At 40.1% G+C, this 24225-nt stretch overlaps 1 protein-coding gene across 2 annotated transcripts in view; it reads right to left on the minus strand.

Annotated features, from left to right (window-relative positions):
• Positions 1–24225, minus strand: part of LOC122993582 (glypican-1-like) — a 76822-nt gene that overhangs the window by 35987 nt on the left and 16610 nt on the right. The window contains exon 1 of one of the 2 annotated variants that reach the window (XM_044367877.1): positions 11252–11333. The exons of the other annotated variant lie outside the window; for it this stretch is intronic. The gene's annotated coding sequence lies outside the window, so the exon portion shown is untranslated. Of the gene's footprint in view, positions 1–11251; positions 11334–24225 lie in introns of those variants that run through there. 2 annotated transcript variants of the gene reach the window in all.

Here is a 24225-nt window from a genome sequence, read left to right on the forward strand (position 1 = left end):
TTAGTTGAAGTCTAATAATCACTCTAATACTAAGCCTTAAGATAAGTCCAGTAAAAATCAAAGCTCTGCGGCTTACACATTCTAATAGTGTTAAAAGTCTTGTGTTTTCAATGTTTCATCAGTATGTTTGCTAACATCACTGAGCTTTACATAGCCAGTATAAAGACACATACAAATGCAGTAAACACACATACACACAGGTACAGGATTCATGATTTAACATCCCTCAGACTGTCATTAGCATGCACCTGGCAAAGCTTCAGCTGAGGGCCAGTCTATAGGCACAGTGCTGCTATCGATAAGATTGATCCTGCCATACTTTTCAAAGCTAATGATTTCAATCTGCACTGGCTCAACAATTACAAGAAGCATTTTACCTTCATTTACTGTAGTTGTGGCCTGACTTAATCACTTTGTACCCCCGTCCAGTCCGCGATCTTAGCTGTATTTTAAGTGTATATGACAAGAATCCATGCACTTCACTGATTATGTGTCAACCAAGTTTTCTGTAACTGTCCTTTAAGTGCCTCATCCAGCCCAACTGTAAAGTGGAGCAATTAAAGGCAATTTTCCTCTTTGAAAAAGTGGAGGACAGGCTGGCCAGACCGGAGAATAAGGTGACATTGAACATCTCTCAGCACCCTCTCACTGGTCATGGTGTGACTCACGCCCACACGCCAAAAGGAGAGAGTTTGGACCTGGAGTGGAGCACTTATCTGTAAGTCAGTGTGATTTGTGTACTTCAGTGAGAGGAAAAATAAATTGAGTGAGAAGGTGAGGAAGTGGAGATGAGAGCACAAAGAAAAAAGAGAAGGACTGAGAAGAAAACAGGAGAGAGGAGATCATAGAAAAGTGAGAATTAGAGTGAGAGAGAGAAGATTGATGGAGGAATAATATACAGTACTATCAGGGGTCAGCTGCAATCTGTCAGCCCGTGGGACAGCCATTTAAATGTCTGGGCTGGTTTCAGTGTGTGTGTTTATGTGCCTGCGTGTGTGTGTGTGTGTGTGTGTGTGTGTGCGTGTGCGCATTATGGGCCTGTGTCGATTTCTTCCAGTGCAATCTGCTTGCTGCCTGTCATCTGAAGGACATCTGTCCAAGAACAACACAGGCGCACAACACACACATGAATACAAGAAGGTGTGAGAATTCCAGATGCAACCAGGCAGAAACAGGCTCTTCAGAGTGTCTATTTTTCCATATAAAACACAATGTGATGATGTTCAGTATATACACACACAACATCTGCAGTTTTAAACACACACACACACACTGCCGCACAGCAGGAAAAGGTCACCTGTAACAGAGCATTACGTTTCCAGTTGGCTAACCTAATAGTCGGCTAATGTTACAAACAGAGTGGTCTCTTCCCTTTGACTCAGTAAACTGGAGTATGTGTGTGTGTGTGTGTGTGTGTGTGTGTCTATTTGGGTGGGAGCAATAGTAGGCCACAGTCGATCAAAGTGTAGAGGAAATGTATCCTTAACAGCCAGACATGGCTCCCCTGCTTTTACACTTGCACTCTTTCATTCTCTCCCTCACTCTCTCTCTCACACACTCATGCTCACACACACACACACATTCTCAGTCTCATAGCCAGAGGATACTAGAGTAATCAGCAGAGGAGGACAGCACAATCTTGAGAAGAGCAGTGTTAGTGGGAGGCTCTCGCAGTAGCTTCTTAAGGGCCACATCAGAGAGGGCAGCTAACACTAATGCTTGAGATTTTCTGTGCTTACAATGCTAGACACAACCCATTTTCTGCACTCAGAGATAACTAAAAAAAACATGTTTTCATTATATACCACAAGATCCCTCCTCGTACATTAGAGATTTACCCTTGCCTTAACCAATTTCCAGCCTGCCCTCGCCATTTCCTGTCTTTATTGTTTCTGCGGTCTGAATAAACTTCATGGAATGCATGATAAATGTGAAAAACATGGTGATAATAATACTACGGTATATGTCCTGCAACAGAAGGTGAATTACAGAGTTGAAACTGATTGCACAGAGTTGAAACAAAACCCACGCATGAATAAAATCTGCTCCAAGTTAAATTATCCTATTCAAATATATTTAAATTGACAGAGTAGGTGTTCTGCATTAATCAACCACCTCCTGCGAGGCCAATCAACACAGAGGTAGCAAGCCAATCATCTGGCCTCTCTAACAATGACACACTTGCATAAACAACCCACCCAAACAATCTAATGTGCATGTGTGAGTGCAAAATTAAGGACACTCACTGTTCACTTTAACCCCATAATAGTCTCCCATCACTTCTTTCCCCTTTTCTTTTGACAGACACGGCTGCAAAATGGTGAGCAATTCCCTAACCATTAGCTTATCACTGTTCACCAGGGAGGAAGGCTCCTATTAAACAGCAATCTGGGAATGCAGAATGAGGTTTCGCACACTGTGATAAAGCATGGGAGAGACTGACAGTCAGAGGCTTTTAGAGACGGTGGGAAAAACAGAGAAAAGAGAGGGTAACAGGAAATTAAGAATGATTCAAAGCCAGAATGTCTCCATTATTTGTCTGGGAGTCTGTGAACAAAACAGAAGAAGTCAAAATGCTGGTCTTGTCTAGAGATGTCACCATTACTGTGTCAATATTCACCATCACCTTGTCATAGCTACTAAAGCGATAATAAAGAGAAACACTTTTGCCTCACACATGAATGCTCTGTCTAGTGTATTATTTCACCTCTGCAAGTCTTGATGCTTTCCACCAATTCCACCATTTCAGAATGTGTTAACCTGTGCAGGTGTTATGCTGAGATATGTATTTTTGAGCCATTCAGACCTGGACTATTCAGTGTGTTCACTGATGATTTTGGGCATTCCCCCAGTTGCACACAGTTTGTTCAAAACATTGGTTTGTTTGGCCTTCACACTGTTATGGTGGAAAATTGGGCCAAATAATGTTCCTCTATTTGTTGTTTTCTGTTGAGGTTTTTTTTTTGCCTTTAAACACTGTGTATCTTTGATTCAGTTTCTTTTTGACAACTGGAACGACAGTTGCTTAGCAGTTAAGACTGTTGCTTCAAATAAACAGGAATTTCTGCTTGAAGTTTGCATGTTTTCCTTTCGTTTATGGCTACATCCCATCATTTCAAACACTGTGCATGCAACTCAGGTAGACTGGAGACTCTGAAATGCCCAAAGGTGTGACAGTCTAGACAATGTTTATGTCTAGACATATGACTTTTCTTAGATATCTGCTCTTGCGCATGTCTTGTGTCTCTTGAACTGCTCTTGATCGTGTGTCTGTGTGCCAGTGTATTCCTAATGTTTCCCTGTGTTAACTTTAAGTATTGTGGCGAGGCCTGTGATATTCCACTGATCTTCCTGGATATGCTATCCAGGTCCTAATGCCAGGATAAAAAAGCTTGCCAAAGGTCAAAAATCAAGCCCTAATCAGTCTGTTAAATTGAGCAGATTCAAATAATTTCATGGCACATTCCACATGCCCCACATGCTTCTTCTTGTTTGACGATATGTTTAAAATTAAGCACATAAATGGCATTAGTTGTGAAAAGTCATCCAGTTTCTAAAAATCTCATGCCAGTTGTAGTGTCATATTATCAATGTTGTTATCCTCATATTTCTGTGCTTTAGTAGTTTCAATCTTCTTTCTCAGTGGTATCTATTAGTATTTCTATTTCTTGTTTGTACTTAAGTCAGTATCAGAACTGGCATATCATAACATGAACGTAGACAGTATGTAGAGTTTTAAGTCAAGGTTTCAATCAGACCAATAATGTTTTCATAAATTAGCATTTATCAAATAAAAAGATGATAATTACTGCTAGACTTAAAAGTGAACTGCTTTTATGTTTTCAGTCTGACACTGCTGGTACTAAAGCTATGGGGCAGTATGAATATAGGAATTTAGGATGCATGACATGAGAACAGTTGCTAAATCTCTTCTTCAGAAGCACATTTGACAAAATGGCATGACTGCGACCATACTGATATGCTGACACAAATAACTGATGGCCCCTGATGATGATTGCCATTGCATAACTGACACAGTTGTAATGTATAAAATGTGTGTGTGTGTCTGTGTGTGTGTGTGTGCAAACACACACACACATGCGTGTGCACACATGCTGTGAGATCTGAGAGATTAGCAGCCTAATCCAGTCATTGGTGAGAGTGTGTGCATGTGTGTCCACAGCTAGGTGGATTATTGCCAGCGCTAAGGAAAACACCCATGTAACACCAGGAATCACACACATGCACACACACACACACCCACACAAACACTTGAACAGCGGATTAGGGTTAAACAGATGAAAAACAACAGGGCTATTTGGCAGCAGAGGTTGACATGTCTGATCCACCAACTGTACACACTGGAACTCCTTATTTCACATACTCATCAGACAAATGTTCATTGCTAGAGTCTGAGTCTAACAGCTACCACCCTGCATGCCTGTTTGCTTACAGCCTGCCCGTCTGCTTGTCTGCCTTTCTTTGTACTCTAAACTTTCACACACACACACACACGCACACGCAGAACAACCCCATAGGCGACCCAGGCTTTAACGCAGACCCTAGACCAGTCTGGTAATGTGAGCCAGGCAGAAAGTCACATAAATAGCTTCCTCGAGCCAGACGAGGTGGCAGCCACACACATTAATAACACAACTGAAGCCGACTGATCTTCCATGGTGCCTTTTTCAAGCACACATTGGCTATCTGGCTACCTGTGCTGCTACTGTAGCTGACCAGCTATTCCTTTGTACAGTTACCACTGTAGCAACAGACTCCATAAAGTACCCATGAATGGGACTCCACACTGTTTAATATCACTCTCTACTGTCACAGTAAACAGGTGCTCTTCCACACACTTGACTTGAATCTCACTTTTAAAGGCTGGGGAAAATTTGACCAGTTACTCATTTTAACTACAGGAGAAAACGGCTAAATGGATAAATGTGGTAATACAATCATGTTGGCAGGGGGGAAGAAGATTATTCAGTTAAATAGCTCTAGCTGTGATTAACTCAAACAGTGGACAGCCATGTTAACAAATAGAGTAGCGAGGCAGGGAGTAGCAAAGGGCAAGGAATGAGGTGAAACAGGATGTCACAGGAGAGGACAAGACTAACCATCTTGCCACTACTTATGGTTATGATCACCTGCAAAGGAAAGCAGTAAACATATCCCACTGACTGATGGTATGAACCGCATACTACGATGCATATAAGGGATTGTGTTTTTGTTGACCATTACCATGCTCCCATGCTGATGCATCATCTCATTCCTGATGCCCATTCCCACAGAGATTCTGATCACTTTCTTATGCAACACAGAGCACAGTTTAGAAAATCTGTTTACCATATCCCACTTTGCCTTTAATGGATAGCTGCTGAAACAAGGGAAGAGAAAGAGGCAAGAAAGGGAACAAGCATCCCTAGCCAGAGTCGAATCAGGGACGCTGCAGTTATGAGGCATGCGCAGTAACCACTCAGCTACCAGGGCACTCCAGATTTTTTAATTTTAAAAAATGCAAATATTCAGCTGTTATATTTATAGGCCACCTTTAAATGATATTAGCTGAAAAAAATGCCTTTAGAGGTAAAAACAAAAAGCTTCAGCATGAGGCAGTGGTGACTAAAAGTGAATAAAATCATTATGTATCGTGTGATCCGTGTTTCTCTGATAGTTTATAATGTCTCCCATAACAACAGATGCAAACCAGATGTTGGGAAATCAGAGCCCAGAGCAACTGTGATAGTGTCATTGTTTACAGATAAAAATGGATTAGGAATGGCGATTTCTAATGTTACAAAAGTTTCAACAAAATTTATATAACAGAGAACATGACTAGTGCAAAAAAAGAGAGAGCGAATATGAGTGGGTGAGAGTCAAACTAAACCAAAACTTGATTTTGTAGCTCATCTGGAGGCGCACAGTTAAGTGGAACAAAAGGCACCACATGAATGTTAAGCCACGTAATATTTGCGCTGGGTCTGACAGAACCTGCAGGATCCCAGTCCTGTTGCAGCCCTCTAATGGGAGCTGTGATCCATAAGGAACATGATGGATTACAACAAGTTTTATAATTAAGTTGCTGTAACCCTGAGAGGCATGCTTGACTGCCCATTCTGATAAGACAGGCACAGAGCGACACGCACACAAATGCACACATTTGCTCTTTGTCCTGTTCCTTCTTTCTCTGTCAGACTGCGTGTTGCTCTCTCTCTCTTTTCTCTCTCTCTCACACACACACACACAGCCACACACAGACAATACACAAATCCCGGTAGTCAGTGAATAACCAGAGTGTGAGTGCCAGCTGCTTTAAATAATGGCAGCAGCCTGTCCCATTCACTTAGCAGGTACAGTCACAGTGCTGTCAAATAGGCTGATTGGGGTGTTCTAGCTTTCCAACCAGCTTTCCAACTTGCCCAACCATGTCCTGCTTTCTTCGGTGTCATCTCCACTCTCTATCCATTCCCACCGGTTTTTTTTCCCACATGGTGTGTTGACTGAGATTAAATTGAACTGGCCTGGAATGCAAGGGAATGTAATTTACTCAGACCTAACTAGAATAACACATCCAACAATATACTATTCAGACAGTACAGACACACACTGTCCTAGTTACACCCTATAACCCACAATTCTCCTGCAGGTTACAGACATGCCTTAACTTGAGCTTGTCTGTGTGTTGACTCACTGAATCTCCATGTGTGTGCTCAAAATAAGGGAGACGGGGAGTGGAAAAAAGTAATTGAAAAGTTATCCTGAAGGTTATCCTGTTGATGTGTATCTGAACCGTATCTTGGACATACTGTATCATGGACCATCTCAGAATAAAAGGAGTAACTATAGGCTGCAGAGAGATGACCTCATTTCTGTGTCTGAGGGAATGTGTGTATTGCTTTGGAGTCTGTATGTGTGTGTGTGTGTGTGTGTGGGTGAGTTTTCCACTGATGATCTAGCAAAGGCCTTTGACAGAAAGCGTCAACAGTTGACACACATCAGACAGAACATCCTGTCACATGATGCAGACGAAAGAAGACTGAAGCTTCTGCCTCCTCTGTAACTGCATGCAATGAAGTCTAGAAACTTGAGGGAGGATGAGAGAGGAATATCAGATGCTATTCTCACACAAGGACACTACAACATTGCTGGCTTCATATGTCCAAGTAAGGCAATAGTTTTAGGAATTTACACTTGAGTTTCCCATAGAGGAAGAGTTCCATATTGTACATGCAGGACATAACAGTTCTGGATAGATTTGATAGCAACATTGAAAATGAAGAGCAGTTAGATAATAAAATTTACCAAAGAAGGAGAGTGTTGTCACTTCTTGTACAGGGTGTCTCATTTCTGGGGTGCTGGAGAAAAGGGTCACCCTTCTGTCCTGCAACATGCCTTCAAAGCTCCATACAGGATGGAAAGGACCCAAGCAACTTAGTTAAACTTTCACTTAATTCATATTCTGCTGTCGATTTTAGAGCTGTACTTGTTTTTCAAGATATTTATCCTGTTTGCAGTCGGCATAAACACAGAATTAAGGGAAATTTCGCAGATGGTCATGTAAAATTCTATCTTTACAGCTGCACTAATCAATATTTTTGTATTAACAATGGATCCAATGACTATGTGTGAAGTGACATGGGTAACTTATAATGACTTATACGCAGAGAATTATCAGCCAACTCAAGGCAAACTGTGAACTGAGTTGGGCAGTTGGAGCATTTTAGTGTCTTTTGGGTAATTGTTTTGGTTTTATCAGCCTCATTTCCAGCTGCAGCAAGCAGCTGTTTTTTCACAAAAAAAGCTTTGATAAACCCAGTGTACTTGCCCAGCACAAAATGGCAGACAAACAAAATTAGCAACTACCTGGTAAACATAGTGTAGCATTTAGCAGCTTAACAGCAAGATGTTAAGAGTGGGTGAAGACCAAAACAGAGCTGAAAGGACAGTACTTGATACGTTTAGATTTGCCAGCTGGCCCGAAACATAAGACAGTTTGTGGTCATTTTGCTCTGTGCAAATAGGCAACTGTTTGCTACCACATTTTCCATAACAACGTAATAAGGTGATTATATGTAAATGTTTACAGCTTATTCTGCTGCCAACATGTGGCCAAAATTATCAAGGAGGAGGATACAAGTTCTTTAAAGACTAATCTCTTCTACTAATTTGCTCAATTTCATTTTATATTAGCTTGACAAATGTAACTTCCTTCTACATGAGACATGATAAATATGTCAGAAAGACACACCACTTTTATATGTTATACTGTTCATGCTCTATACATTAATGTGCCTTATAGTCAGGGGTTCATAAGAGGAACCATTATGAGGTCTTGAGTAGGTAAATTACCAGAGCAATGTTTGTGTAAAAACATAGTAGGTTCTTTTTCAAATATGACGCTGCATTGTAAAATTGCCATGGCATTTAATTGCATGTGTGAAAGGGTCTAGACAGACAGACAGAGGAGGGGAGAGTGAATACAGTGTATTGTATGTGTGCCTGTGTGCAGGTATTCATGTGTGTGAATACCTGCAGATGTGAAAACATCTGTCATTTTGTAGCAGCCTGAGTGTGTGTATATTTGTGTGTGTGTGTGTGTGTGTGTGTGTGTTTTTATGTGTGTGTTTAAGAGAGAAAGAGAGGGAGACAGAGAGAGAGAGAGCTCATGGCTTGACTCCTACATTTGCAAGCTTCCCTTCGCGGCAGTGCTGTCTCCTGATGGCGAACGAACAAACAAAGCAGCCAGTTCCCCTCTGCTCTGTGCTGCTCAGAGGTGGAGAGGCTGACAGATAGAAGCTGACCTGCAGTTGTCAGCGCCTGTCAAAGCAACAAGAGCTAGAACACATTCAGCCAGGACTGAGTCAGAGACGTGGACACTGAAGGTGGTGGGTGATGCAGCCAAGAGAGGTGTATGTAGGTGAAAATGGGAAGATGAGCACACAAAGGGTACTGGGGTGATGTGGTAGAAAAAGCAGGGAGGATGAAACGTTTTCACAAATGCACCATAGATACACTACAAATAATGGAGAGCAAACAAATCTTAGAAAAGATAGGAAGGGAGAATGGAAAGTAGGACTCAAATGACTGTCAAGTGGCATTTAACTATGAATTATTGTTGTTGTAAATTGTTTGAAATTATTGAATCCAAAGTAGATATTCCAAAATTTGTCTGACAAGAAGCCAAAAAAGACTTAAAAGTGTTCATTATGAAACTGAAATTAATCACAAACAAGTAAGTATTCTTTCCTAAAAATTACTAAAACAACTTGTTATCAAAATTTCAATGTTAATGATTTTCTGCCACTTGATAAATGGTTCATTTTCCCAGCAGTATACAGAGTTGCAAGAGAGTTGCAGGCACAGCTGTTATCTGCCAAGACCTTTGACCCTCTCAAGCCCACCTCTTTGTTCTCAAATCATCCTCACACTAAAGTAGGAACTCTTAAAATTGAACGACACAACATACAGAACTGTACATTTTGGGCATTGTGCAGAAATCCACAGTCATATTTTTATCACGGAGTCTCAGAGTAAGAGATTTACTGTTATAAAGAGGTATTAATAATTATATTAAACCACTTAGAGTTTCTGCATTTGAATGCCGTCAGATCAGACTGATGCTTTCAGTTTCCACTTCCAAGAAAGAATGAACAGTCTGTTCTCTCACTCTTTTTCTTTGGATAGAAATGAATAGAAATCCATTTTCAATAGAATTGAAATGGCACATATGATGGAAGTCTTGAATGTAATTGTATTATTTAATCCAACTCTTTTCTCTCTGCTGCCATAGTACAAAGGTCTTCACAAAAAGCCATCAATCATCAGCTTTTAACCCACAAGCACACGCCCTGCCACTCCCATTCAACCGTTTTTCAAAGCTAGATAGAAAGGTTATCGACTCCTCAATCAGATCTTCTTTAATCCCCAATAATGAGCCAGATAAGTGTTAAAGGGAAACTTTGGGAGTTTTCAATCTGGACCCTATTTTCCCATCATTATGTGTCCAAGTGACAATTTTTGAAATTGGTCCAGTATTGAGCAAGAACACTTCAGCCGGCAGCCACTAAACGGGCTGCAATGTATTCCAACGGGGCAATAGCACCCCGTCAATGTATGTCCACTAGAAGTGCTTATTTTTTGCCACTAACAGGCTCAGATTGTTATTATAAGTGTCTGAAAACATTATGGAAAAGACCATAAATGGAAAAAAAAAAGTTTTTCTTTACTTTTTGCTTGATCCCGTTTGTTTGTTATTGTGTCAAATCAAGTCTCGCTCAAGGTGAAGTCTCACGAGAGTTGAGTTGTTGCAGGATGACAACGATGGAAACATGAGTGAGAGTTGTGGAGAGAGAAATGCCATAAAGAGTTTGTTGTGTTGGAGTACAGAAAGCGTAGCTTAGTGTTATCTAAAAGATTTTCAAAGTCATGGCTGCATATTTAGCTGATTATTTAGATGTAGTCCTGCAACAACTCAACTCTCACAAGATTTCAGAGCGAGACTTCTCCTTGAGCACAACAAACAGACTGGATCAGGTGAAAGGTAAAGATAGAAGTTTTATTTCTCTGTATGGTCCTTTCCATAATGTTTTCAGACACTTATAATAACAATATGAGCCCGTCAGTGGCAGAAACAAGCACTTTTAGAGGACGTACATTGACAGGCGCTATTGCCCCATCGGATTACACTGCAGCCTGTTTAGCAGCTGCTGGCTGAAGCGTTCTCGCTCAATACTGGACCAATTTCAAAAATTGTTGTCCCCATTAGTCACTTGGACACATAATGATGGGAAAATCGGGTCCAGATTGAATACTCCCAAAGTTTCCCTTTAAATATTGGGTGATCTGATTATAGATCAGTGCTTGGAGAAAATATGACTGACACTCTCTTCCTCAGTCATCAGATCAAAGCACAGACAAGCCTCTCAGTCCTTCTCTTAGTTCACTCATCTCTCCCTCCCTCTTTCCCTCCTCACACTCCACCCCCACTTTCCTTCCTTCGCCTCTGGCTGGGAATCTGGCCAGGGAATCTGGGCTTACAAAGAGCAGATCCACACTTGCCCAGATCCTCAAACACTGGCATGTTTTATTTATGGCTGGGGTGAGACAACCATCTTTACCTTGCGGCTTTTCTCTTATCTGTATTATTTATGTCATTCGTCCACATTTAATATAAATCAAGATAAGTAGTATCATCATCTGTCATTTGGTGGCATTATTGGTTTGATGAGAATCAAATTGCACAACTTACCCGTTATGTGGAGAGGCTGCTTCTGTGTACTTCATATGTTTAAGCATTTTCTTAAAACAAACAGTCTAGCAGAGGTCTGATCAATCAGCAAAGCACCAACAGCTGCACTTTAATTAGTGAGTCAAAAGACAGAGCTGTGTATTCCAGTGTGTGTGTGTGTGTGTGTGTGTGTTCCTGTTAACTGACAATCAGATGCATTATGACTACAGCTAAGTGCTTCAATGATTGTTCTCAAGTGATCGCTGAGTCTCATAACCAGTGAGTCATATTAAAAGCCTGATCTGAAAGAGGGCCTGACATGGGAACTAACACCGTACAAGGAAAGCCCTGTTTTGGCAATGTTGTGTGTGCATTGTGTGCGTGCCAAGCTGACTATTTTGAAGTCAGGTCAGGACAGGCTAGCACTTCAGGCCTCTCTTAGTCACTGTGAGTCAGTAAAATGTCTTGACAACAGACAGATAGCTAACTGACAGCCAGGCGGAGAGACTGAAAGGCAAACAAACAAAAACATGAAAGTCACATGGCAAATAGGCAGTGAGAGAGCTGAGCGGAAGACATTTTCTAGATAGGCAGGTAGGCAGACAACAAACAGAGACGGATGGGGAAGATAGTCAACATATACACAAACTACTGCAACAGCGCTGTCAAGACAAAGATGAAGATGCTGAGAGAAAGTCTCTGCTTTCCTCCTCGTCTCCACCCAGCCTGTTGTCTCAGCAAACCACAATGACACTCCATGAAACAGCACAGAGCACCATTCGCCACAGTAGCTCATTTCAGAATCCAGGCCACCAAATCATTGTTCTATGTAGGCCACCATCTCTGATGTCACACACTTTTCTTGCTTGATGCAAACCAGCGTGGGCCTTGACCATTCACAGATAATGACTGGAGAACCACAAGAGCCAGCTGTGCCTGCGCTTGTTGGGAAAAACAGGGCATTTTGGGACGCTGAGTCATTTGACCTTCAGGATGTTAGTGGTGCACCAAAATTATGAAGTAAGAATCAGTATTTAGTTTAAGCATCACTTTATCATGTTGACAAGATGCTTTAGATACAAACCTCAGTGTACAAATATTGGCTGCTGTCCAGCTAATCATGCAGTACGTTTGCGTTATGTTAGGCTAATACCGTTTTAAACACATATGATTTATGATTTATGCATTATGTATTCATTTATTATGTATGCATGTATGCACTGCAGATTAAATGGACAAGTGCAAAACTTTTGACTGACACTTAGTTCTTGCTATATAACTGCAGGGTAGACTCTATTATAGGTCTCATCAATCCCTCTAATTACAAGAAATCACTATGTATTATTCTTTTTGTCTACATGTACAGTATGTATGTGGCGATGGAACTGGATTTTTTTATGTGAGAGCATGTACTGTACAAATATATATATGGGCATGAATAATGCACACTCTGAGGAAACAAATTCCCCCCTAAACAGTAAATCTATCTCACTGTAATTCAGTTTTTTGTGTGTTTCTGTGTGTATGCAATAAAACCTGACCATAGCTGACCAATGAGATAGTCAATCAGGGATGCATGCATCAAGATGAAAAAAATGATTTAAAAGTGATTTGAAGTTCATATAAAGTTAACATTCATAAAGTATCCTTTACAGTAACATACACCAGTAGCGGCAGATCGCTGTATCCTCTCGTCTGTGTTCTCATTGCGCACAGCTGTGCATAATTACTGGCAACTATAAATGACCTTCTGTCATCACAGTGGGAAAAAGCAAAGACTGTACTGTGCCTTCTATACTATTTACAGATTAAATTAAAACAGTGTGCCAACAATGGTGCATATAACCATGCATTATATACTGTATATAAATTAAATATGACTGAAATAGAACAGATGGCCTAAATCTTAAAATAAAGAAAAGTCAGTATTATGTGAAACGTTGTCTACATTAGTCCAGTTGCTATGCTGGCTGGTCTTAATAGCCTTTCATAATGGTGTAATCATTTTTGACTGGAACGAACAAGAAAGAATTTCCCGGAAATAGGTCCATTTGGACTAGATCAGACTGGACCACCTGATCTCTATCAAACTAAAAGATTTAAAAAAAAACAAACAAAACAACAACAACATAAAAAAGACCTTCACACATTCCACAGCTGATAGCCAAAACCCCAAACAGTACTGAATTTGTCACGGGTTAGCACTTTTTAGCGTGACAGTGCAAGGCTGACTGGTCACACAATGAACCTTCGAGCACTGGAACAAGCTTAATGATGTAAAAAATCATTAGTCCTCTCACTGCTGACAGGGACAGTGGACAGATTATGTGCAGTTTGAGAATTTATGTTCCGCACAGCACAATCCAAGCATTCTTCACAGATAGATCAGCGAGAACCACAGCAAATTACTCTTCACCATAGCTGTAAGGGGAATTACATCCACAGGAGCTTGGAACTGATGTGCAGCTCAGATGCTAAAAGGTCAGACTAGAATGTAACACTCAAGGAAGCGGAAAAGCTATGCATTTGACATCAAAGATGGGTTGTTTGATTTACTTTTTTTTTCTTTAAGAAAACCTCTTAGTAGTGTAGTGAAGGTTGTTGAAAAGTGCTGTATATATTATACATTATAGAAATTTTAGCTGTTATTTGGCCATTTACAGATTCTCTGGTGTTAAGATTCTCACAGACAGCCCTTTAGGCCTTTAGAATCCAAAATCTTGGCATATTGCCCAAGTGGGAGCAGCTTTATTGCAGCGCTCTGACAGGTAAATGCACAAGATGTGTAAAGGAATGTTTGTGTCTTTCAGTCGGTATGCCTCTGTCTAATCCCCTTTTCAGTCCAGGCCTGAAAGGAGGCTTTTCATAGGTTCGTCTTTGAAAAAAGAAAACCTAAATGCTTGTCAAATCTGCACTTCTGAACTTGGAAGTGCAGCAGTTCTCTTTTCTGTCCTCCTTTCTATCTGCCTCCGTTGGTCTCTCCTTCCTTCAGGCATTTGCTCTGTCATACATACTTTTAATGTTTTTCCTCAATCCTCATGTGCCTGTCGTCTTCAGAGTACTAGATGTTTTTCTGTCACCTGTCATGATTTCATGGTTTTCTGTGTAGCTATACTTTAAACATGGAGCTTGAAATTCTATCTTGCTCCTCTCAGTTTCCTTTATCCCCAGATTTTGTTAGAGACTTTTCGCAGTTTTTCAAATATCAGATTTTCTCAAACATTCCTATGTGTTCTTTTTTGGATCTCTTTCCTTGTAACTTTTTCATCTCCCCATATTTTACTCTTCTTTCTTGTTATCAGCTGTCAAAACTTTCCCACCTGCAGTGTGACATCTGAGTAACTGAGTTCAGTCAACAGATGAGATGCTTCATCGTGCAAAAAATTGTAATGATTCTCCACTGATGGCTACAATGCACTGGCAGCTGCAGTGGTTAATTCTCACTTTGATGTGACCCTTGACATTTTATTTTTAGCTGGATATGAGAGTTTAGTTTCAGTTTCATTGCAGTGGATTATGATTGTTGAACTCGATCTGCTGCCCTTAAAAAACTCCACATAACTATCAAATTAGCAAACATAGTCAGCCATCTGACCACTGGTTTCACATTATTTCAATAAGCAAGGGTCAAATTTAAAGAATCTTATTTCATAAAATAAGATTCATAAAATATCCTTTCCTTGGGTGCTGTCCCGATATTAAAAAATAGAATAAAAATTTTTCTGAGTGACTGAAATGCACCAGTGAGAGTGGGACAAAGCTTCTCCTCTGTCCTCCCTCACTGGAAACAGTCATTAGAAAGAGCTGGCCTGTGCTGAAAGGCTAGATGGTTATCCTCCCAGAGTGAGATGAAGGCAGAAGAGAAGGAGGGAGAGAGAGCATTGAGAGGGAGGCCACAGGGAGACAGATAGGGCACTGGCTTTTGCTGAAGGGGTAGATGGCTATCCCTCCAGCCAGGGAGAGAGGAGGAGAGGTTGAAAGTAGAGAACAAAATTGAGAATTTATAGAGTATGGAGTAAGGAAAAAAAGACAGAGAGAGAGGGAGAGTAAGAGACAATGAGACAGAGAAAAAGACTGAAGGGCTCTCTGTGGTTATTTATCCCACTAACTCTGCATCTTATCTGCAGTCCAGACGCCAGTCAAAAACGGGCACATGATGGCATGCTACTGGAGTCAGCAGCACACAGTACAGTACAACTACCAGGCTAATGACCATGAGCTACTAACCTTACATAGCTGGCATCATCATTGTGGTCTGAGACTACTGTTTACTGTTTGAAATCTGTTCACCCTTCATTTAACAACCACTTCTGCAAGGCTGTACTCAGGCACAGCAGTGTTTTTAGCTAAAAGCCTCATCAGGTATGTTAACATGCCCACAATGACATTGTTAACATGCTGGTGTTTAATATGTATAATGTTTACCATGTTAGTTCAGCTTTTTAGCATGCTAACATTTGCTAATTAGCACTAATTACTAAACAGTTGAGGCTGAGGGGAATGTCATCAGTTTTGCAGGTATTTGGTTATAAACCAAAGTATTGTAGAATTTTGTGATTTTATGATGGAGGAGGAGGAGTTAGGAGATCAACAAACTTATTACAATTAATTCTGAGGGAGACATGCCATTTCATGGCAATCCATCTGGACTTCATTTTCACATAATGATGATGCTAGATTAAGAGTCAGAGTTTTACCAACGTTATTAGGATACATCATCTCAGAGCCATTGATGTTTATACAACATTTTGTGGCAATCCATCTCATAGATGTTGACCTGCTGGTGGCAGAATCACCAGATTTATTGGAATTCATCCTCTGGGCAACATAGATATCTGTACCAAATCTCATGGCAATCGATCCAATAGTTGTTGAGATATTTCAGTTTGGACCAGACCCAGACTGCCATCCATTTTGTGTACTAAAAGTATTAAAAATGCGTATAACAGGACACACATCTGCATCATTATTTCCATAATCAAAATAATTAGTTTTTGTGGGCAGACTATTCCACAGTTTTGGTCAATAATAAGAAAACACTGCTTCTAATTCTTTGCCTTAACTGTTGGTACATTTAATGCTGTGGTGCTGATGACCTAAGGCAGCAGTTGGGAGAAAACTAGTATGACATTTGAAAATGTCAGTCAAGTGCATGACTACCTTTGACATACAGCTCTCATTGAAGTTCCTATTAAAATACATCTTTCTCTCCACCTTATTCTCCACTATATTCACCACAAGGAATGTAATCCATTGTACTACATCTCCTCCTGCAGGACAGATTTCCACCACCTGCTCTTCCAACTCTTCTTCCTCCTCATCCAGCTGTATACAATAATAATAATAATAATAATAATAATAATAATAATAAAACTTTATTTATATAGCACTTTCTTATCAGTGTTACAAAGTGCTTTACAAAAAGAAAACCAGACAAGGAAGATAAAGGTAGAGACAATAAAATGAATAGGATCAAATACATAAAAACATATATATACAACATTTTTAAAAGCATTTACAAAGAGAAAACTTTTGAGAAGAGGTTTAAAAGAAGCTAGCGAATTAGTGTGTCTAAGTTCAGTAGGCAAAGAGTTCCGTAGTGTGGGATGCCCGAACACCCTTATTCACCAACTGTAACCTGGGAGTAACCACCAAGGCCACATCTGGCACATACCAAGTCAGTAAGTCAAAGATGTATATAGGTGCAAGGTCATTTAAGGCCTTAAAAGTGAGCAATAAGAGTTTAAAATCAATGTGAAATTTAGAAGGGAGCCAATGTAGGGAGGCACGCACGGAAGTAATGTGATCATGCCTCTTTGTTCCAGTAATAAGTCGAGCAGCAGCATTTTGTATCAACAGGAGACAGTGGAGGGAGCCCTGGCTGATACCCCAGTAAAGTGCATTGCAATAATCAAGCTGAGAATAGATAAAAGCATGTACAACCTTTTGTAAATCAGCAACTAATAAAAATGTCCTAATTTAAGAGAGTATCTTGAGCTGAAAGAAACATGACTCCACAACATTCTTGACTTGATATTCAAAACAGAGGTTAGCATCAAATATTACCAAAAGATTTCTAGCAGCCTGCTTAATACTATTTGACAAATTGCCAAGGTTAGTAGAAGAACTGATGAAATTTTGTGGGACCGAACAGAATGACCTCAGACTTATCATCATTAAATTAAAGTTTTGGGACATCCATTATTTAATACCAGCGAGGCAAGTTCTAAGATTTGCTAGGCTGCTAGGATCTGTGGATTTAAATGGCAGATATAACTGAGTGTCGTCAGCACAAGAATGGTAAAGCACATCATGGCTCTGAATAACATGGCCGAGAGGCAGCATATATAGAGAGAGTAAGAACAGAAGGGGTCCAAGAACAGAACCCTGAGGGACACCACAACTCAACTGGGCCATCAAGGAAGTACAATTACCCAGAGCAATGGAAAAAGTTTTGCTGGAGAGGTATGAACATAATAAGCTGAGAGCCGCGCCCTTGAGGCCCACCCAAGTTTCTAAGCAATGTAAGAGGATACCATGATCGACTGTATCAAATGCAGCACTTAAATCTAAAAGAACTAAAATCAAGCAGTCACCTCTGTCAGTAGTACGTCATTACTAACCTTAACAAGAGCTGTCTCTGTACTATGAAGTGCTCTAAAATCAGACTGGAAACAGTTAAAAACACTATTATTATTCATAAAAGTTATTAGTCGGGATGAAATGACTTTCTCTGGAACCTTAGATAAAAAAGACAATTTGGCGATTCGTCTGTACTTAAGGACAGGGGGTGCAATTAGGTTTCTTTAGCAATGAGTGAATAATGGCATGCTTAAAACTGTTTGGAAAAGAACCAGAAGCCAGACATTGTTAAAAATTTGCAAAATAACAGGGCCAACAGTGGAAAATACCTCCTTGAGCAGTTTAGTGGGGATGATGTCTGAGATGCAGGAGGAGGAATTCATATGGAAGACTGTATCCTCTAACACTGAGATTGTGTTGTTTTGAAACTGGGAAAAGAGGCAGAAAAGGTGTTTTAAATGCTCTGAAGACCACTGGACTCGAATATATGGGCTGAAGCCAGCACTCGCCTGACATCATGTAGCCTCCCAGCATCACAGCCACCTACAAAGCCCACCATTGTGTGGCCCTGCCTGTGCCTTCCACCCACACCCGTCACACCACCCAGATCCTGCTGCACTGGCATCAGTCAACGGACAAAAGAGCACATTTGATTAACTTCATATCTGTCAGCTACCACTGAGGCATGCCAAAGCAGACATGTCAGATCATGCCCCATTTGATCTTTAAGGGGATTTTTTCTTAAAAAAGAGAAAAAGGCCAACACGAAAACTAGATATTTGCTCGCATTGACATCGTAAGACGGTATCTCTTATATGCACACCTGTCTTTATACAGCAGGTGTGTGCGTGTGTGTGTGTTTATGCAAGTTCCTGAAGCACTGTGTGTGCAGTAAGCTTTATATCTACATACCTAACTAGACAGAAATGGGTCTCCCAGCTACTTTCTCTGAAGCTCATATCCTCAAAAGAAAGAAAAGGCCAGATTAACCCGGTTTTAAAACCACAGTTCAGAAATATGTAAGATTTTGTTTAGATTTAACAATTTTTACACATGAAGAAGTGTAAAATGATACAGAAACCAAAGGATGATGCCGTGATAGCAGATATACAAGCTTCAGTTCCTGTCTGTTGTGGATTTTCGGAGCTGATGCACTGGCAGTTGTCAGTTTGAAGAAGAGAAGACCAAACCAAACTTCGTATGATGATTCTGGGAAAACTTTAATGAAGAACCTTGCAAGGGAGAGCGACTCAAGGGACACCTCCTGTTCGTACGGTGTCCCCAAACTCGTCTGACCCTCACAGTCCAAAACCAGCCTTTAAGCCAATCATAGAAACTAGTTCGTCAGTTCCGAATCATAAACCTATGACCTAAATCTGTATCTTTGGTTTGTCTTGTTGCGTCTGATGATGACCTGCATTCTGGCCTTGGTTCGCCTGTGAGGCTCCTGGTTTATTAAACAACATGTGTTATCTTCTGTTTGAGAGAACAGAAGAGTACAGCTTGACATTCTGTTGTCCTGGTCAGTTATGGAATATCCATAACACTGTCTGCTATGACAGATTTTAGTAATTTTATGTAATGTAAATTATCTGCTCACAAAGTATTTTGCTAAAGGTTCATGTCTACAGTAAGTTGGCTAATTTTAAATGTCCAGTCTTGCTCTCTTGCTCTCAGTATTAACCTTTATGTATAAAGTTATTTTTATTGCCCCTGTCACTGGAAGTGAAAATGTAATAAAGTGAGCTTGGAAACGACCTTTTCTCCTAATTACCCTTCTCCTTGGCTTAGCTAGTGTTAATCGTAGGAAAGGCTTTAAGATTCAAGCCATATGCAGAAAAAGAGGGCGAAAGGAGAGCTTCACTATAATATCATCGGCTTTCGAACAGCTGGTTGAACACTGTTGTCACAAAAAAATCCAGGGTATCAAGTGCACCTTCAGTGTTAAAAAAAAAAAGGAAAACGAAAGAGAGAGGGGAAAGAGATGAGGTGTTTCTTTTGCAGCAGAGCAGCGTTGCTTCAGAGAATAAAGACAGTGAACATCAAAGCCTACTTCGGGCTAGAAATAGGGGAAGAGAGAGAGAGGAGGAGGGTGGAGAGGCAGTAGGAACTTACAGCCTGTGGTCCCTGCTTAGGAAAAAAAGACTGAGACGAGATGCAAGAATAAGGAAAAGGAAGAATAGTAAGGAGAAAGAGAAGATCCTTTTACTTCAGAGAAAGGAACATGTTCTTGACAGAGTCTTATTAAGGCCGCCATCTCCAGACAGCACGATAGGTTCCCTTTACAGACTACAATAATAACTACAGGGGTAGTCGCCAGTTAACTGCCAGGGCAGATGTCTGTATCACCAAATACTGCTCCAGTGCATGACCAAGGCCTTTAAAAGTGCTACAGGCTGGTTTAACTACAAGGACAGACCTGCTCATAAAAGCAGATATCTCCTCCATGTTGTTCCACACACACATACGGTAACTACATACAGACCGCAGAAACACCTAGAGGTACAATAAAAATCCTAAACCGCGACAGATTCTGTTTGCCAAACAAGGCAGACACAATATAATTTTGACAAGAAGACAGACGTGCCTCCGAAGCATCTCCACAAGGACACGCAGAGGCACATTGCACGACCTTGAGTTGCATCACTCCATTTTTTCTTTCCCGACCGGGAAACTTTTTATCATACGTTCACTACTGCCAAGTGAAAAGATAAGTTAACTTTAGATAGACTTTAAAGCAGTTAAGGGGACACTTAGCCATCTGAGCCTGCTACTGTGAATGTGCAGGTTCAGACGCCAGGAATTCTCGGGGACACTGAGAGACCAGAGTGGTGTTTGTGGACAGATTAAGAGTGTGCCATTCCCAGGGAACTCAATCAGAGGAGATAGGGATCTAATCCCTAAGTAAACACTGAATGGTCAGAGAAGAGCCGCAGTATCCTTGACTTCCTTTATTTTTTTCTCATTTTGTTTATCTGTCATTTGCCACCTCAGCAACTGAGGATGGGAAATCTTGAGGCGAAAAACTATGTCCTGACTATAATCAACAGAATTAGACATAAACTTCAGTCATTGATGCCTGAATCTGACTCAAAAACTGTGCAAATTCTAAGCATACATGAAAATGACAGAAAGTTAATTGTCACTGTACTATGAGACAACTTTTTTTGAAAATTAGATTTGGGCAACAAAGGTCCTCAGCCAGACAAAAGCTGGAACATTGTGCGTCCTAACCTCTAGGCCACCGGGGCATCGCCAACTTTGTCAACTTTTCATAAACTAAGAAAAACATTCCTGTTTTCATCTTTGGGACAGTGTATTTTTCAGATAATCCAATGAGCTTTTAAATGGTTTATTGAGCTTCAGAAGTTGGAGAATGTTCTCAGCACATAAAGGAAGTTTGAACTCACCAAAATTGATGAGTGACATTAATGAGTGGTTTTTATTGGACACCAACAGAATGATATCAGGACTTGGGCCTTCAACATAAACTCATTAAAACCCTATAATTAAATGATTATTTTGATCATGAACACATTGTGGAGAGGAAGCAAAACAACAAGGTTTTTGGGATTTCCAAGACGGTTTCAGCAAATTCTTATTATATTATTCACTTTATTTAAAGACTAAGATCTTTTCAAATATCTGAATACAAGAGCAAAAGCAAGCTAAATTGCTTAAGTTATAAAATGTAAGAAATGACTCAAAGTGCTTTAAAATGTCATTAACCTTGCCGTGCTCAGAATTTGTACTGTATTGTGGTTTATGGAAAATTATATCTCTCTGGCCATAATAGGCTAAAAGTAATTACACAAAAACACGTCTTCAGGTGACGACCTCTGCTATCTTTTCAGGAAAATAAAAGGAAACACAAAAAGGTTGTTATAAAAAGAACCAAGAAATAACCCCTTAGGTATTTGGGCTAAGAGAGATGAAGATTTTGCATGTTGGAGGAAAAGCATCTCTATTTGACTACAGGACAGACACACCCGTGTTCTCTTCTTTTTTTCCTCTTAGCATTAAAATTGCAAATTGATTTCTCATTTAATTTAACCATACAAATGCACAAAGAATACTGTTGTATACATTTTTGTTGTACATGGATCAAAACAACTTCTGCTCTTGGGGCAATTAGAGAAACACAATCGAGCAAAGAACACTTGCTGCTTATGTATGCTATATCTAAATGCTAAACGAACTGTAAACAGGCACATTATCAATTTGCATTTCACTTTGGTAATAAGAAGACACGTGGGAACAAGACTCGTCTTCCTCCATTTTTTTCCAAAAATTATAGACATTTATAGACTACTAAAGGCCCATGACAGTAGGTAGAAATAAAATAATAATCACATTACAATGAAAGTGTGAGCACGGTCTATGGAAAAGAGTATTTATAGCAGTGTAATGGTGCATTAGGCGCTGTGCTCCCAAGAGAGGAGGGGGCTGAGCTACAATTTGCAAAATGGGTGATGTGGGAGGTGGGGAGTTTGAATGGTTAAAGCTCCCTCTTCTAACAACCGCTGCATGTCATTTAGCTAGAGAAGAGCTGGTAGGCCGTCACACAGAATAACTTTCCATGCCTGTTTGAGAGAAGCAAACTGAGAGACTAAGAGAGTAAAGTGCTTTTAGAAAAGGTAACAATATGGTGAAAGTGGGGGGAGCATATTGCTTGACAGTGAATGCATCTCATCAGAAGGGCTGGAGTGGTTTCCTATCACAATGCAGAAATGTCCTTGGAGGGTTGTCTGAGATACATTTAGCATCTATTCAAAGTGTGCTGCCAATCTACTGTATGGTACTTTAGAAGACGACTAGAATAGTACTTCAGTGTGTTATTTATAAAGGCGCCAATATAGTTCAAAACGCACGCAATTCTGTATACACTTGTGTACATTGGGTGTCCGCATATACTGATCCTCACACATTTGTCAGCACGTACAGTCCACATGTACACTCCAAGAAATGAAACGTGGATGTTGTTTGCATTACATAGTTGTTTTATGGTGAAACTACTAAATAATTGCAGTGTTGAGCATCAAAACAAGAAAGTGTCATTGCATTAACATAATAATGTAAGGTTTCAGGAATACATAGTTGTGCTGACTGAAGTTAGGTAATCAAGTTATTTAAAATGTACTGCAGGCATTTGACTAAATAAACAATGTCCCAACATGCTTTCTGTACTTCTCCGCACATGTGCAATACGCGCAGGTTAGCGGCCATTTTCTCTTGCGACTGCAACTCGAGGCATTATCCCCCACAGAGACGCGCCCTACTCTGCCTCTGATCGACTAGTAGTCATTGCCTTCGTTGGTTAGGTTGGTTAGGTTTAGGCATGAGAATTGAGATGGTTAGGGCTAGGGTAAGAATAGAAGGGTCAGAGCCAATCAGAGGCAGAGTAGGGGTGAGTCTTCGCAGAATACAGGTGGGGAAAAAAATAACGCCAACTGGACCATGTGTTCACAGCAACCGTTGGCTGAAAGTTTTTATTGCAATCTACAGCAATCCATCATTTTAGTTGGGTAGTATGTGAATCATATCAACAGTATCATTTATCAGTGCATTAACAACAGATGATTTTCGACTTTTATGTGATTAGGCGTAAACTTTGATGTTAGATTTGAAAAGCCTGTTGTCGCTAGCTTAACTCTCACACTATTAAATGATATTCTCCTTCTCATGTTTGTCTTTTAAGAGCAAAATATGAAACGTTACCCCAAGGTGTTTGAATATTACTGTATTTAACTTTTTTTTTTTTTTTATCTTTGTCTTACTTTGTTATTAACTCACCAAGCACTTCATTAGGAACACCTGTGCAATCTAATGTAATCCAATACAACAGCTCTGCCATAAATTCTACTTTTATGAAGCTTACACATTTGCTGTTTTATTGACATTGTCAGAAAGGTGATAATTCTACTTTATGTTTATCATTGAGGTGTGTGGAGGTGGTGTACTGGAGTGTCACTAATATTTTGCCCACTTTATGTATGTTAGTGAGGTGAACAAAATATCAGGAACACTTTTCAATATAATGCACGCCAGTACACCACCACCACACACTATGACCTCAGTAATTAACATAAAGTAGAATTATCACCTTTCCGACAATGTCGACTAAAACTGAAAATGTATAAGCTTCATAAAAGTAGGATTTATGACAGAGCTGTTGTATTAGATTGCATTAGATTGCACTCCCACTTCTACTCCACATTATGCACAGCTAAAGTATAAGGGCTCTACAGTGCAAAACTTTTACAAGCAGTATAATCCACAAACAAATAAACACCCATGAAGTTGCTGTTAATAAAGTTGATACAGCCAAACTAGACCAAATGGGCATAGATTTGATTATGAACAATAGGAACATGTCCCTACCAATATTTTTACCGATCTCAAACAATCTAGCC

The sequence above is a fragment of the Thunnus albacares genome, chromosome 12, assembly GCF_914725855.1.
Source record: "Thunnus albacares chromosome 12, fThuAlb1.1, whole genome shotgun sequence".
In the NCBI taxonomy this organism is placed as follows: Eukaryota; Metazoa; Chordata; class Actinopteri; order Scombriformes; family Scombridae; genus Thunnus; species Thunnus albacares.